We start from the raw sequence: 12,992 nt of genomic DNA, 5'->3' as shown, positions 1-12,992 counted from the left end.
TGGCTGCCATACAAGGTAAGGCTAGTGATTTTTCAGTGGACAGTGATATGAGTGTCCCCAGTGTAGTGGAGGGGGCATCTGGTCGGCTCATTAACGCTCCTAGGTCTAGACCTCTTCCAAGCTCACATGCCCAGAGGAGAAGGAATGTCGAAAGCCGAAAAGGAGGTTGTGGAGAATCCCCACCGATCAGGTGTCCCTCGGCGGTTTTCTGTGACACCCCAGACTGCCAAGGACCGCTATTGTAAAAGCGTCCTACGTGAGTGTTTCTCGTCGTCGGGATCTTCATCACCGAGACGTGATTGGAGAGATTCAGATCGATCTCGGCCTCTCAAGAGGAGTTGGAAGGCTCCGAATATTGACTCGAGCCCTGAAAACTTCCCTGAGGAGTCTCCATCGGGAGTGAAGAAGGCAAGAAGAGCCATTCTTTCAACTAGAGTGAGAAGGAGGCAGGAGGTGGAGGCTATGGACTCCTCCCCTCCTACCCCTTTCCTCCCGAAGAGGATAAAGAGGAGGTACAAAGAGGTTCATGATGGCGATGCAGGACAGATTTCGTCGTTTGTAGGAGTCCTGTCAAAGGGAACCTCCTAGAAGGAAAGACACTTCCCTTCCTATTAAAAGATCCTCCAGACGTATGGAGGTATCTGCCTCCAGGATCGATACTCCTACTCAAGGTGAGGTTTCCGGTACGAACCTGGATGAAACGATCAGACGTCTGGCACCGGCCAGGAGTGAGGAGTCACCCAGGAGGCAGGAGCCAAGAGCCAGGAGTGAGGAGTCAACCAGGAGGCAGGAGCCCAGAGCCAGGAGTGTAGAGGCATCCAGGCAAGAGGCAGGAGCCAGAGGCAAGAGCCAGGAGGCAAGAGGCAGGAGCCAAGAGGCAGGAGCCAGGAGCCAAGAGTCAGGAGTCAGGAGTCAGGAGTCAGGAGTCAGGAGTCAGGAGTCAGGAGTCCGGTAGTCCGGAGTCCCGGAGTCCGGAGTCCGGAGTCAGGAGTCAGGAGTCAGGAGGCAGGAGTCCGGAGTTCAGGAGGCAGGAGTCCGGAGTCCGGAGTCCGGAGTCCGGAGGTCCGGAGTCAGGAGTCCGGAGGTCCGGAAGTCAGGAGTCAGGAGGCAGGAGTCCGGAGTCCGGAGTCCGGAGTCCGGAGTCGGAGTCCGGAGTCCGGAGTCCGGAGTCCGGAGTCAGGAGTCAGGAGTCAGGAGTCAGGAGTCAGGAGTCCAGGAGTCAGGAGTCAGGAGTCAGGAGTCAGGAGTCCGGAGTCCGGAGTCAGGAGTCCGGAGTCCGGAGTCCGGAGTCAGGAGTCAGGAGTCAGGAGTCAGGAGTCAGGAGTCAGGAGTCAGGAGTCAGGAGTCAGGAGTCAGGAGTCAGGAGTCAGGAGTCAGGAGTCCGGAGTCCGGAGTCCGGAGTCCGGAGTCCGGAGTCAGGAGTCAGGAGTCAGGAGTCAGGAGTCAGGAGTCAGGAGTCCGAGTCCGGAGGCAGGAGTCCGGAGTCAGGAGTCCGGAGTCCGGAGTCAGGAGGCAGGAGGCAGGAGTCCGGAGTCCGGAGTCGGAGTCCGGAGTCCGAGTCAGGAGGCAGGAGTCCGGAGTCCGGAGTCAGGAGGCAGGATCAGGAGGCAGGAGGCAGGAGGCAGGAGTCCGGAGTCCGGAGTCAGGAGTCAGGAGTCCGGAGTCCGGAGTCCGGAGTCCGGAGTCCGGAGTCCGAGTCCGAGTCCGGAGTCAGGAGTCAGGAGTCAGGAGTCAGGAGTCAGGAGTCAGGAGTCAGGAGTCAGGAGTCAGGAGCCAGGAGTCAGGAGTCCGGAGTCCGGAGTCCGGAGTCCGGAGTCCGGAGTCGGAGTCCGGAGTCCGGAGTCCGGAGGTCCGGAGTCAGGAGTCAGGAGTCAGGAGTCAGGAGTCCGGAGTCCGGAGTCGCCGGAGTCAGGAGTCAGGAGTCCGGAGGCAGGAGTCCGGAGTCCGGAGTCCGAGTCCGGAGTCCGGAGTCCGGAGTCAGGAGTCCGGAGTCCGGAGTCCGGAGTCCGGAGTCCGGAGTCCGGAGTCCGGAGTCCGGAGTCCGGAGTCCGGAGTCCGGAGTCCGGAGTCCGGAGTCCGGAGTCCGGAGTCCGGAGTCCGGAGTCCGGAGTCAGGAGTCGGAGTCCGGAGGTCCGGAGTCCGGAGTCCGGAGTCCGGAGTCCGGAGGCAGGAGTCCGGAGTCCGGAGTCCGGAGTCCGGAGGCAGGAGTCCGGAGTCCGGAGTCCGGAGTCCGGAGTCCGGAGTCCGGAGTCCGGAGTCCGGAGTCCGGAGCAGGAGTCAGGAGTCAGGAGTCAGGAGTCAGGAGTCAGGAGTCAGGAGTCAGGAGTCAGGAGTCAGGAGTCAGGAGTCAGGAGTCGGAGTCGAGTCCGGAGGCAGGAGTCCGGAGTCAGGAGGCAGGAGTCCGGAGTCAGGAGTCCGGAGTCAGGAGTCAGGAGTCCGGAGTCAGGAGGCAGGAGTCAGGAGGCAGGAGTCCGGAGTCCGGAGTCAGGAGGCAGGAGTCCGGAGATCGGAGCAGGAGCCGGAGTCCAGGATCAGGAGTCAGGAGGCAGGAGTCCGGAGTCAGAGTCAGGAGTCCGGAGTCCGGAGTCCGGAGTCCGGAGTCCGGAGTCCGGAGTCCCGGAGTCAGGAGTTCAGGAGTCAGGAGTCAGGGAGTCAGGAGTCCGGAGTCCGGAGTCCGGAGTCCGGAGTCCTGAGTCCGGAGTCCGGAGTCCGGAGTCCGGAGTCCGGAGTCCGGTAGTCCGGAGTCCGGAGTCCGGAGTCAGGAGTCAGGAGTCAGGAGTCGGAGTCCGGAGTCCGGAGTCCGGAGTCCGGAGTCAGGAGTCAGGAGTCCGGAGTCAGGAGGCAGGAGTCCGTAGTCCGGAGTCCGGAGTCCGGAGTCCGGAGTCAGGAGTCAGGAGTCAGGAGTCCGGAGTCCGGAGTCGGAGTCCGGAGTCCGGAGTCCGGAGTCCGGAGTCAGGAGTCAGGAGTCAGGAGTCAGGAGTCAGGAGTCCGGAGTCCGGAGTCCGGAGTCCGGAGTCCGGAGTCCGGAGTCCGGAGTCCGGAGTCCGGAGTCCGGAGTCAGGAGTCCGGAGTCCGGAGTCCGGAGTCCGGAGTCCGGAGTCCAGGAGTCCGGAGTCAGGAGTCAGGAGTCAGGAGTCAGGAGTCAGGAGTCCGGAGTCCGGAGTCCGGAGTCAGGAGTCAGGAGTCAGGAGTCAGGAGTCAGGAGTCAGGAGTCAGGAGTCAGGAGTCCGGAGTCAGGAGTCAGGAGTCCGGAGTCCGGAGTCCGGAGTCCGGAGTCCGGAGTCCGGAGTCAGGAGGCAGGAGTCCGGAGTCCGGAGTCCGGAGTCCGGAGTCCGGAGTCCGGAGTCCGGAGTCCGGAGTCCGGAGTCCGGAGTCCGGAGTCCGGAGTCCGGAGTCCGGAGTCAGGAGTCAGGAGTCAGGAGTCAGGAGTCAGGAGTCAGGAGTCAGGAGTCAGGAGTCAGGAGGCAGGAGTCAGGAGGCAGGAGGCAGGAGGCAAGAGTCAAGAGCCAGGAGGCAAGAGTCGGGGACTCGTTCCTGGAGGTTATGACTCTTCTCCAAATAGGAGCTCCTCTCCTTCAGAACATAGGAGGTCTTGGAAGGACTCTCCCTCCAAACGTGAACTTTCTCCTTCGTCTGATCGAGGGTTAGACGAGTTGTCTGATGACGAACCTCCTGCTAATGAGGGACTTTCTAGTTATAAAGTCTTAGCATACTACTACTTCAAGAGTTTGGAGATTCTCTTAGTCCGGCGGCTCCTCCTTCTCCTCGTTCGCGTCTTTTCGAGCTCAGCTACGGCAAAATCGTCGGCCTTTTTTAAAAATGAAGCCTGCGATATCTATGAAGAAGGCACTCCATTCTTTAGATTCTTGGATGGACAAGAAGAAGGAGTTAGGAAAGACGGTATTCTGCATGCCTCCTTCCAGATTGCACGGGAAGAGAGGTATTTGGTATGGGACAGGAGAGACTATGGGTCTTTCTCTACCTGCCTCTGCAGATGCCGACTTTTCCAATTTAGTGGAGGCCTCTAGACGTCATCTCTTAGGATCGGTCAGAGCGACGTGGAGCACATTCAGAGTTGAACCACTTTCTAAAGGACTTTTTGTCACTTTGAGAGTTCAATTTTCTGGATTGGTCACTCGGAGTTTCTGGCCAAACAATCTAAGGATCCGGAGTTTCTAAAAAACCCAGAAATTCTCCATAGCGTCCTGTCCTGCATGGACAAGGCAGTACAGGACGGTTCGGGTGAAGTGGCTTCCCTTTTTGGTGCTGGTCTCCTGAAAAAGAGATCAGTTTATGGATCCCTATTATCGAAAGGGGTTTCTCCGAGCCAGAGGACTGCCTTACTGTTCGCTCCTCTATCAGATCATCTGTTCCTTCTCAGTTAGTGAAGGATATCTCGCTCGCTAACTGAGAAGGCGACACAAGACCTACTAACGCAAACGTCCAAGAAAAGGACGCCCTGTAGTGTCGACGGTTAAGAAGGGAAGGAATCTCGTCCTCCTCAGCAGCCCTTCGTGGAGGTGCAGCGGCTCGTCCCCCTGCCAGAAAGAAGAGCTCTGAAAAGAGAGGAAGGTCTTCATGTAGACCCTTCAAGAAATCAAAGTGAACTTGTTGCTCCTCCAAGCACCAGTGGGCGCCAGACTCCTGAACTTTGCAGGAGTATGGGCAAAAAAGGGGAGCCGACCCCTTGGTCAGTGTCGGTCCTGAAGAAGGGATATGTAATCCCCTTCGACGACAGCCCGCCCCTAACATCTACGCCTCGGGAACTGTCAGCGAGGTACAGAGACCCGTTAATGAGAAAGACTCTCCTTCAAATGGTGGAGCAAATGTGGGAAAAAAGAGGCCATCGAACTTGTGCAGGATCCACACTCCCCGGGATTTTACAATCGCCTTTTTCTAGTACCAAAAGGCCATCGGGGGGGGGTGGAGGCCAGTTCTGGACGTAAGCGCTCTGAAATCGCTTCGTACAGAAAAAGAAGTTTCGCATGGAAACGTCCGCCTCTGTAATGTCGGCTCTTTCGTCCAGGAGATTGGATGTCTCATCTGGACCTGCAAGACGCATATTTCCACGTTCCCATTCACCATTTGTCAAGAAATATCTTCGCTTTGTAATAGGAGACAAGATCTTTCAGTTCAGGGCTCTGTGCTTCGGTCTGTCTACAGCCCCACAAGTATTCACCAACCTGATGGCGAATGTAGCAAGATGGCTTCACCTAGAGGGGATAAACATCTCCTCTACTTGGACGACTGGCTATCAGGGCCAAGTCGAAGATTCAGTGCTTGGAGGACTTAGAAGTAACAAGGAACATGATAGACTCGCTAGGGTTGCTCGTCAACCTCGAGAAGTCACAACTGATCCCCAGCCAGAACTTGGTCTATCTGGGGATTTCAGATGGATTCTCGGGGTTTTCGGGTCATATTCCTTCGCGAGAAAGAATCGCTCGAGGTTTGTCGAGAATCTCGAGCTTCTTAGAGAGAAAGAACAGCTCAGCGAGGGATTACCTGAGCCTTTTAGGGACCCTGTCCTCATTGGAAAAGTTCTTCTCGCTAGGGAGACTTCACCTTCGCCCTCTTCAGTTTTTCCTCAAAGAGTGTGGAGTTGGAAGACGGGTCAACTCTCGGACATCTTCCAACTTCCACAAGATCTAAAAGATCATCTGAAGTGGTGGTATCCCTCCACTTCAAAAGAACGAAGGCGTATCGCTTGCTCTGCAGAACCCAGACCAAGTGTTATTTACCGACGCTTCGGAGTCTGGGGATGGGGAGCGACGCTAGGAGCAAGGGAGTGTCAGGCACTGGACGGAAAGGAACAGGTGGTCCTGGCACATCAATTGCAAGGAACTTGTGGCCATACACCTAGCCTTAAAGTTCTTCGAAGAGATAGTCAGAGACGGGGTGATACAGATAAACTGGACAACACCACGGCTCTGGCTTACATACGCAAGCAAGGAGGCACGCACTCTTTCTCCCTCTATCAGTTGACAAGAAACCTGTTAACCTGGACGGAAGGAAGAGGCATATCTCTCCTCACAAGGTTTGTTCAAGGGATCAAGAATGTGAGAGCGGACAGACTGAGCAGGAGAAATCAGGTCCTTCCCACAGAATTGGACTCTACACGAAGAAGTGTGTCGAAGTCTTTGGTCCCTGTGGGGGAGACCTCACATAGACCTGTTTGCGACGTTCCTCTCCAAAAGAATAGAGATCTTTTGCTCTCTAGTGGAAGATCCGAGAGCCTTCGCAATAGACGCGTTTCTCATGGATTGGTCGGGTGTGGACGCATACACCTTTCCCCCGTTCAAAATCCTGGGGGAAGTGCTCAGGAAGTTCGTAGCTTCGAAGAGCACGAAGTTGACACTCATAGCCCCATTTTGGCCAGCCCAGGAATGGTTCACGGAGGTACTGGAGTGGATAGTGGACTTCCCCAGATCGCTTCCAAACAGACATGATCTACTCAGACAACCCCACTTCGAGAGGTTTCATCACAAACCTCCCCCAGGTCTCGCTCTGACTGCCTTTCGACTATCGAAAGACTTGTCAGAGCGAGAGGCTTTTCTCGCAAGGCTGCGGGCTCTATCGCTAGAGCCCGCAGAGCTTCGACGAGAAGAGTATACCAGTCAAAGTGGGAAGTCTTTAGGAGGTGGTGTAAGGGTCAGAAGCTGTCCTCCTCCAGTACCTCTATAGTGAATATTGCCGATTTCCTCCTCTTTCTGAGAGAGGAATCACAACCTATCTGTCTCGACAATAAAAGGATACAGAAGCATGCTGTCTTCAGTATTCAGGAATCGAGGCCTGGACATTGCTAACGACAAAGATCTACACGATCTAATTAGATCTTTTGAGACTTCGAAAGCAGCTACTCCTAGAACACCTAGTTGGAATCTAGACGTGGTCCTGAATTCCTTTCATCGAATAAATTCGAGCCTTTACATCTGGCGTCCTTCCGCGACGTCACTAGGAAATGCTTGTTCCTGGTGGCTCTCGCTACAGCCAAGGAGGAACGAGTGAATTACACGCTCTGGATTCCACGGTGGGGTTCAAAGGAGATGCTGCCATCTGTTCTTTGTTTCCACCAGACAATGTTTCTGGCAAAGAACGAAACCCGTTCAAAACCTTGGCCCAGAAGTTTTGAGGTAAAAGGCCTATCTAACCTGGTAGGCAGAGAGATAGAGAGATCTCTCTGTCCAGTGAGAGCTCTTAAAATACTATTTAGAGAGGAAGAGACAGATGGGAGCTTGTCAACAAGGTCTTTGGTGTGCGGTGAAGAACCCCAAAAGACTCATGTCCAAGAACGCCTTGGCTTTCTTTTTGTAGAAGCGTTATTACGGACGCTCACAAGAACTGCTCGGAGAATCCTTCGGTCTTCTAAAGGTCAAGACTCATGAAGTGAGGGCAGTAGCAACAACCCCCTCCTTGGCGTTCCAAAAGAATGTCTCTAAAGGAATATCATTGAGACTACATATTGGAGGTGCAATTCAGTGTTTGCATCTCATTATCTGAAGGATGCGAGAGTGACCTATGAGAAGTGCTTCTCGCTAGGTCCTTTTGTATCAGCAGATACAGTACTGGGTCTTGGAGCAAAGACTGATCCTTAATTTTGTGGTTTTTATCGTACATAAACCCTCTTGTCAGATATGTGCTTGGTTTTCTATTAGCAAGCTCACTACAGTCGCACGGGAGCAGAGTGTCATTGCTGGTAGGGGATCAAGGGTATGTATGACTAGTATGGGAGTAAAAAATTTTTTTTGTATAGGGTTTTGTAATGAAAGTGTATAATTATGTTTCGAGTTTTTGGTTGTTTGTAAGGAGTTTCGGGGATAACTCCTTACAATCTTAGAACTAACATGGATGTTTAGGATCAGGTGATCGTGATCGGTTTTTGTGCTCCTTGAACAAGGTGTATTGTCATGTTAGTGGAATAGCACCCAATGACAAAGGCCTTTAGGCTCTGCCGAGTAAGTGGATAAGACCCCATTGGCAGACCCACAAGAACTCTTAGCCATAGATCAATATCTCGCTGAGGCTCTTGAGGCTAAGCAGACTCCAAGGCAGTAGCCGCGAAGTCTTCAGCCTAATAAGGTAGGAACCAAGGTTTATTAATACCTACAACATATGTTGTTTACCTGTCTATTTCAGTTGTTAGCTGTCTCTTACCCACCACCAATGGGTGCTAATCAGCTAAGTATATATCTGGCAGGGAAGTTGAATGTATAAAAATGATATTGTCATGTTACAATAAAGTTTTATACATACTTACCTGACAGATATATACATTAATGGCCCACCCAGCTCCCCGCAGGAGACAGGTGGAAGAGAAGAATTCGATTAGAAAACGGGGATGGTTCCTAGTCCTGCCCACCCAGGCAGGGCGGTAGATCACCTGACCTACCTGTAGTGTGCCGCGAAATTTGAAATTCTGTCGGAGACGACGGAGTCTATAGCTAAGTATATATCTGTCAGGTAAGTATGTATAAAACTTTATTGTAACATGACAATATCATTTTTTGTTGAATGTTCTACTTTCAGAGAACTTCATTCTACAAAAAACTTCATTACTCTTATGTTATATGGTTTCAGAGCAATAAATACATGTAATGGTATACTGGGCCTTTTTAGACACCCTGTAAATTAAGACAAAAATTGTTCTCGCCATGGCTTAGCTGTCAACAAACTCGACATATTTTCAAGTGCAATTTGAACTTTGGAGTGAATTAAGAACAAAATGTGTATAATTACAATCAAATAAGCACTGTGGAGTTTCAATTGTGATGGCAGTAACAGTAAAACCACTGATCACAAGGTAAAAATACATTTCAGTTTAAACCAAGACCTTGGGAATAAAAAGTCTCGTACTTTCACTAATATAAGCAACATAATGTTTTAATGTGCTGATTACAACAGCAATCCCGAGTAATATCAATAAATGTTAAATATATACGCTGATATTGTTCAAATGAACGCTAGGAAGGACGTGGTCTTGATGCCGGTTATGAAAGGGACTGGATGCGAAAGACGCCATATCGGATTTAAAAACTGCCTTGAAAACATATTTTACAAAGACCTTGCATGCTTATTATAGTTCGTATGGTGCTTTCCTATATCCCATTATGTTGACGAAACTTCAATCTTTTGAAAAGTATGCTTAAAGTTGTAATTGTATTCATGTTTCACCAATTAAATATAGAGTGAAAAAGGGTGATCTGCGTGAGTAAGATGGACTCAAGGCGATTGTTCACCCTATTGCATCATGGAAAACAGTGAAAATTTGCTTTTGCAGAAGATACTGTAAAAAAAAAATAACAGGTGGGGGAATAAAGGGGAACAAATCTACAAAAACTTGTCTTTTGATAGGGTACGGACCTATAGTAGGATTTTGAGAAAATCTTAAATCTCTGCTTCTGTAAGCAGATAATCTGCTCATTTGTTAGCAAATACTAGCCTATACGTACTTCTGTTTGCAGATCAGTCAAAAGAAGAAATTGAAGATATGAAAGGAAACTTCCATGTACAGTAAGTTCCAAAACTGAAGCGACAAATTTCAGAGAATTTCGTTCGAAATTCACTAACTGGCAACTACAACTCGCAGCTGAAAAAAATATTTTTTTCTACGGTGAAAGCTCTATCAAGCAAAATAAGCTAACATATGATGCACAAATATCAAATCTATGATATTTATAAAAAACAATCATAAGAAAAAACAAATTACGGTAATAGTAATTATAAAGTATAGCAATTACTTCAAACTATAGAAACGAAACCAATTGAAATTTTTCGTTCAACACAGGATTACCAACATTACCAATGTATATTTCGAGCAATGTGGAAACAAATATTTAATATCATAGTGTATTATCAATTATTTTAGCGAAGATGCATAAAACCATGCAAGTATCAATAGAATGTGAAGGGAAAATCTCCGCGACATTAAACATAATCAACCATGAATGCACCTAGATTCAATGGAGAAGTTGGGGGTGGTTGGTAGTTCTGACTCTAGCTTCTAGGACCGAGCATAAAACACCACCTTCGAGAAAGGCTCTAACCTCTGTTTGCTACCTTCAGGTGATAGGCCTAGTTCCGGGCATTGCAAGGCTTACAATGCAGGGGCACTGTCTGTTATTTAGGCAAAGAAAGATGAACCTTCAGGACCGACACCAGGACATATCCTTGCACCTGGGAAACAGACTCGCTATATAAAAAAATAAGAAAGTCGGTCGCAAACAACCAGAACACCCGTAAATCACCATCTGGTTAAGTAGGGAGACGACAGACCCCAACCACCCCTTCCCCCCTCTACCTTTACCTCTACCCACAATACTAACTCCACCTTTTTTCACTTCAAACCTATTACTTCAAATCTTCGAATCATATCCCAATCGTGAAATTTAAGACTGAATTTGCGTATGGGCGTATCATAAGGGAGTGATACACCCAAATTCATATCACCACTGACAACCAGCAATCAGTTCGATCCAGTCAAGTATTATTGCATAACAGAAATTTATGAGTTTTTTGGAGGGGATATATATATATATATATATATATATATATATATATATATATATATATATATATATATATATATCTATATATATATATATCGAGCTACAATGTCCTTTAATATCTAATTCGCTCTACCTCGGAATTAATATATTTTCATATATGCTTAACCGAAGGGGAATTGTAGCTCGATATATGTATATGAATCACGGAAATGTGATATGACTTATATATATATATATATATATCTATATATATATATAATATATATATATATATATATATATATATAAAGAAGAAACACCCGAGCATGACCAATAGCCTAGTGCTCGATTCTTAAAACAAAGACCTCTGGTTATTCCTGATAGATAAAAACGTCCTGAGAGAGAGAGAGAGAGAGAGAGAGAGAGAGAGAGAGAGAGAGAGAGAGAGAGAGAGCATAACAGGGTGGGGATACTCGAATTAAAATAATACTCGCCAAGCATATTCACACTCCGGATCGTATGGACGAATAGTCTCACTTATGCACTGAAAGAAAGAAAGAAAAAAAAAAGTTAGAAACCTACGAAATACTTGTCTGGTGCGACCCTGAACGCAATTCCGCATGCAAAAATTTGCACAATCGAGAAATTCCATGAAATTATTAACTAACAAGCTGGAAAATATATTTTCCTTGATTCTTGAAATAGGCCTAACCATGTAACCAACGCTAAACAAAAGCGCAAATAACTTGGATTTCGTTTTTTTTTTTTTTTTTTTTTTTTTTTTTTTTTTTTTTTTTTGTCTTTTTGTACACCAACTTGTCTTATTTATATTTCATTTAAACAGATGCTAAACTTCTCTGTGCTTTATCAAAAGAAATCATAATAACTTTCGATATAACGCTATAAAGTAGAAAGTTAATTTACAAATATTAGGCCAATGCTTATGCACGCGGTTCCTGCTGCCACTCTATGGTGAACACTTCATATCACACTTTGGAAGCCGCAGATGTTTCTTTGGGGAAATTCTTTTTATTTCTATTAATAAACAATTACTGAACTAACATTGATCATTCACTAGGGAAATACTTTGTGCGCTTATTCAGTTAATCACTGATACGTATTATCAGATAAATAGGATGACAATAAATTGGAATAAAATATACTAACTGGCAACCCCATGAGTTTCTATAGAAGTACGAAAATTCTGAGATGTCGCTTCACTTCTGAACTTACTGTACACAAGGGAACAATGAATTTGGGCCCCTAAACTGTAGGATTTCCAAAACCATAATGAAACCTGTTACATAATTTTTATTGGTAAATCTTCGCAATAGCTCCGCACGAACTGCAAGGAACAGTCATGCGAATACGAATGCCACTAGGGATTGGGGCATTAAATGTATTTCACTATGTTCAGTACCTACTAGCCCAAGGGGGGGTTAATTACAGTCCTGCGGATACGAATGCCACTAGGGATTGGGGCATTAAATGTATTTTGCTATATTCAGTACCTACTAGCCCAAGGGGGATAATTATAGTCGACCTCCAAAAAATAACTATAGATTCTTAATAAGTAACCCAAATGCTAGGGTAAATGACTGAGCAGCAAAATATTAACCACCTTCCCGAAAAAGTACTTTTTCATACATTCAACTTACCTGTCAGATATATACATAGCTATCGACTCCGTCGTCCCCGACAGAAATTCGAATTTCGCGGCACACAATACAGGTAGGTCAGGTGATCTACCTGCCTGCCGCTGGGTGGCAGGACTAGGAACTATCCCCGTTTTCTAATCAGATTCTCTCTGTCGCTGGGAAGGTAAACATATGTGCTTCCCTCCTGATTTGATTTTCGTGTTTCATCGCCATCGATCTTCTGGGCCGACTTTTACAGGGAAGTACTGGATCGGTGGTTTGGCATACGTTTTTAATAACTTTTAATGAATTAACTTCGAAGTTTTCGAAGAATAGAGTATGTGTAACTACCGAAGTTTTCGGTAGACAATTACATAGTTTGCAAGAAACGGAAATATAAATATTTATTCATTGATAAAGTGTAATAAATGTTAGAATTTGATTGAGGAAAATAAGGTAACTTCCTATTTGAGGAAGTCAGAAAACATAGAACTAGATATGCTTTCTTTAGAAGCTTTAATAGCCCTTGTTCTGACAAGCAGTTAGAATATTAACAGTACTAGTAGTGTTGTTTCCTCATCACCTTCTTACTTCACAGAAACTACAAATTCATTTGCAATTTGAAGATAAAGGAATGTAGCTCAAGATACGAGCTATTATAAGGTAAGAAGTGATTATAGTGTTCCCCATTGCAATAGAGGGTGCGTCTGATCGGCTCTGTCTCGCTCCCAGGCCTAGACCTCTTCCAAGCTCCCTGCCCGGAGGAGAAGGAATGTCGAAAGCCGTACGGAGGTTATGGAGAACCCCCACCGTTCAGGCGTCCCCTCGGCAGGTTCTGTAGACGTCCCAGACTGCCAGGGATAGCCATTGGAAA

At 47.6% G+C, this 12,992-nt stretch overlaps 1 protein-coding gene across 1 annotated transcript in view; it reads left to right on the top strand.

Annotated features, from left to right (window-relative positions):
* The window catches only part of LOC135219773 (histone chaperone asf1-like), a 67,119-nt gene that overhangs the window by 17,595 nt on the left and 36,532 nt on the right, over nucleotides 1-12,992 (top strand).

The sequence above is a fragment of the Macrobrachium nipponense genome, chromosome 1, assembly GCF_015104395.2.
Source record: "Macrobrachium nipponense isolate FS-2020 chromosome 1, ASM1510439v2, whole genome shotgun sequence".
NCBI classification, from domain to species: Eukaryota; Metazoa; Arthropoda; class Malacostraca; order Decapoda; family Palaemonidae; genus Macrobrachium; species Macrobrachium nipponense.
This window is presented reverse-complemented; position numbering and strand designations above follow the sequence as displayed.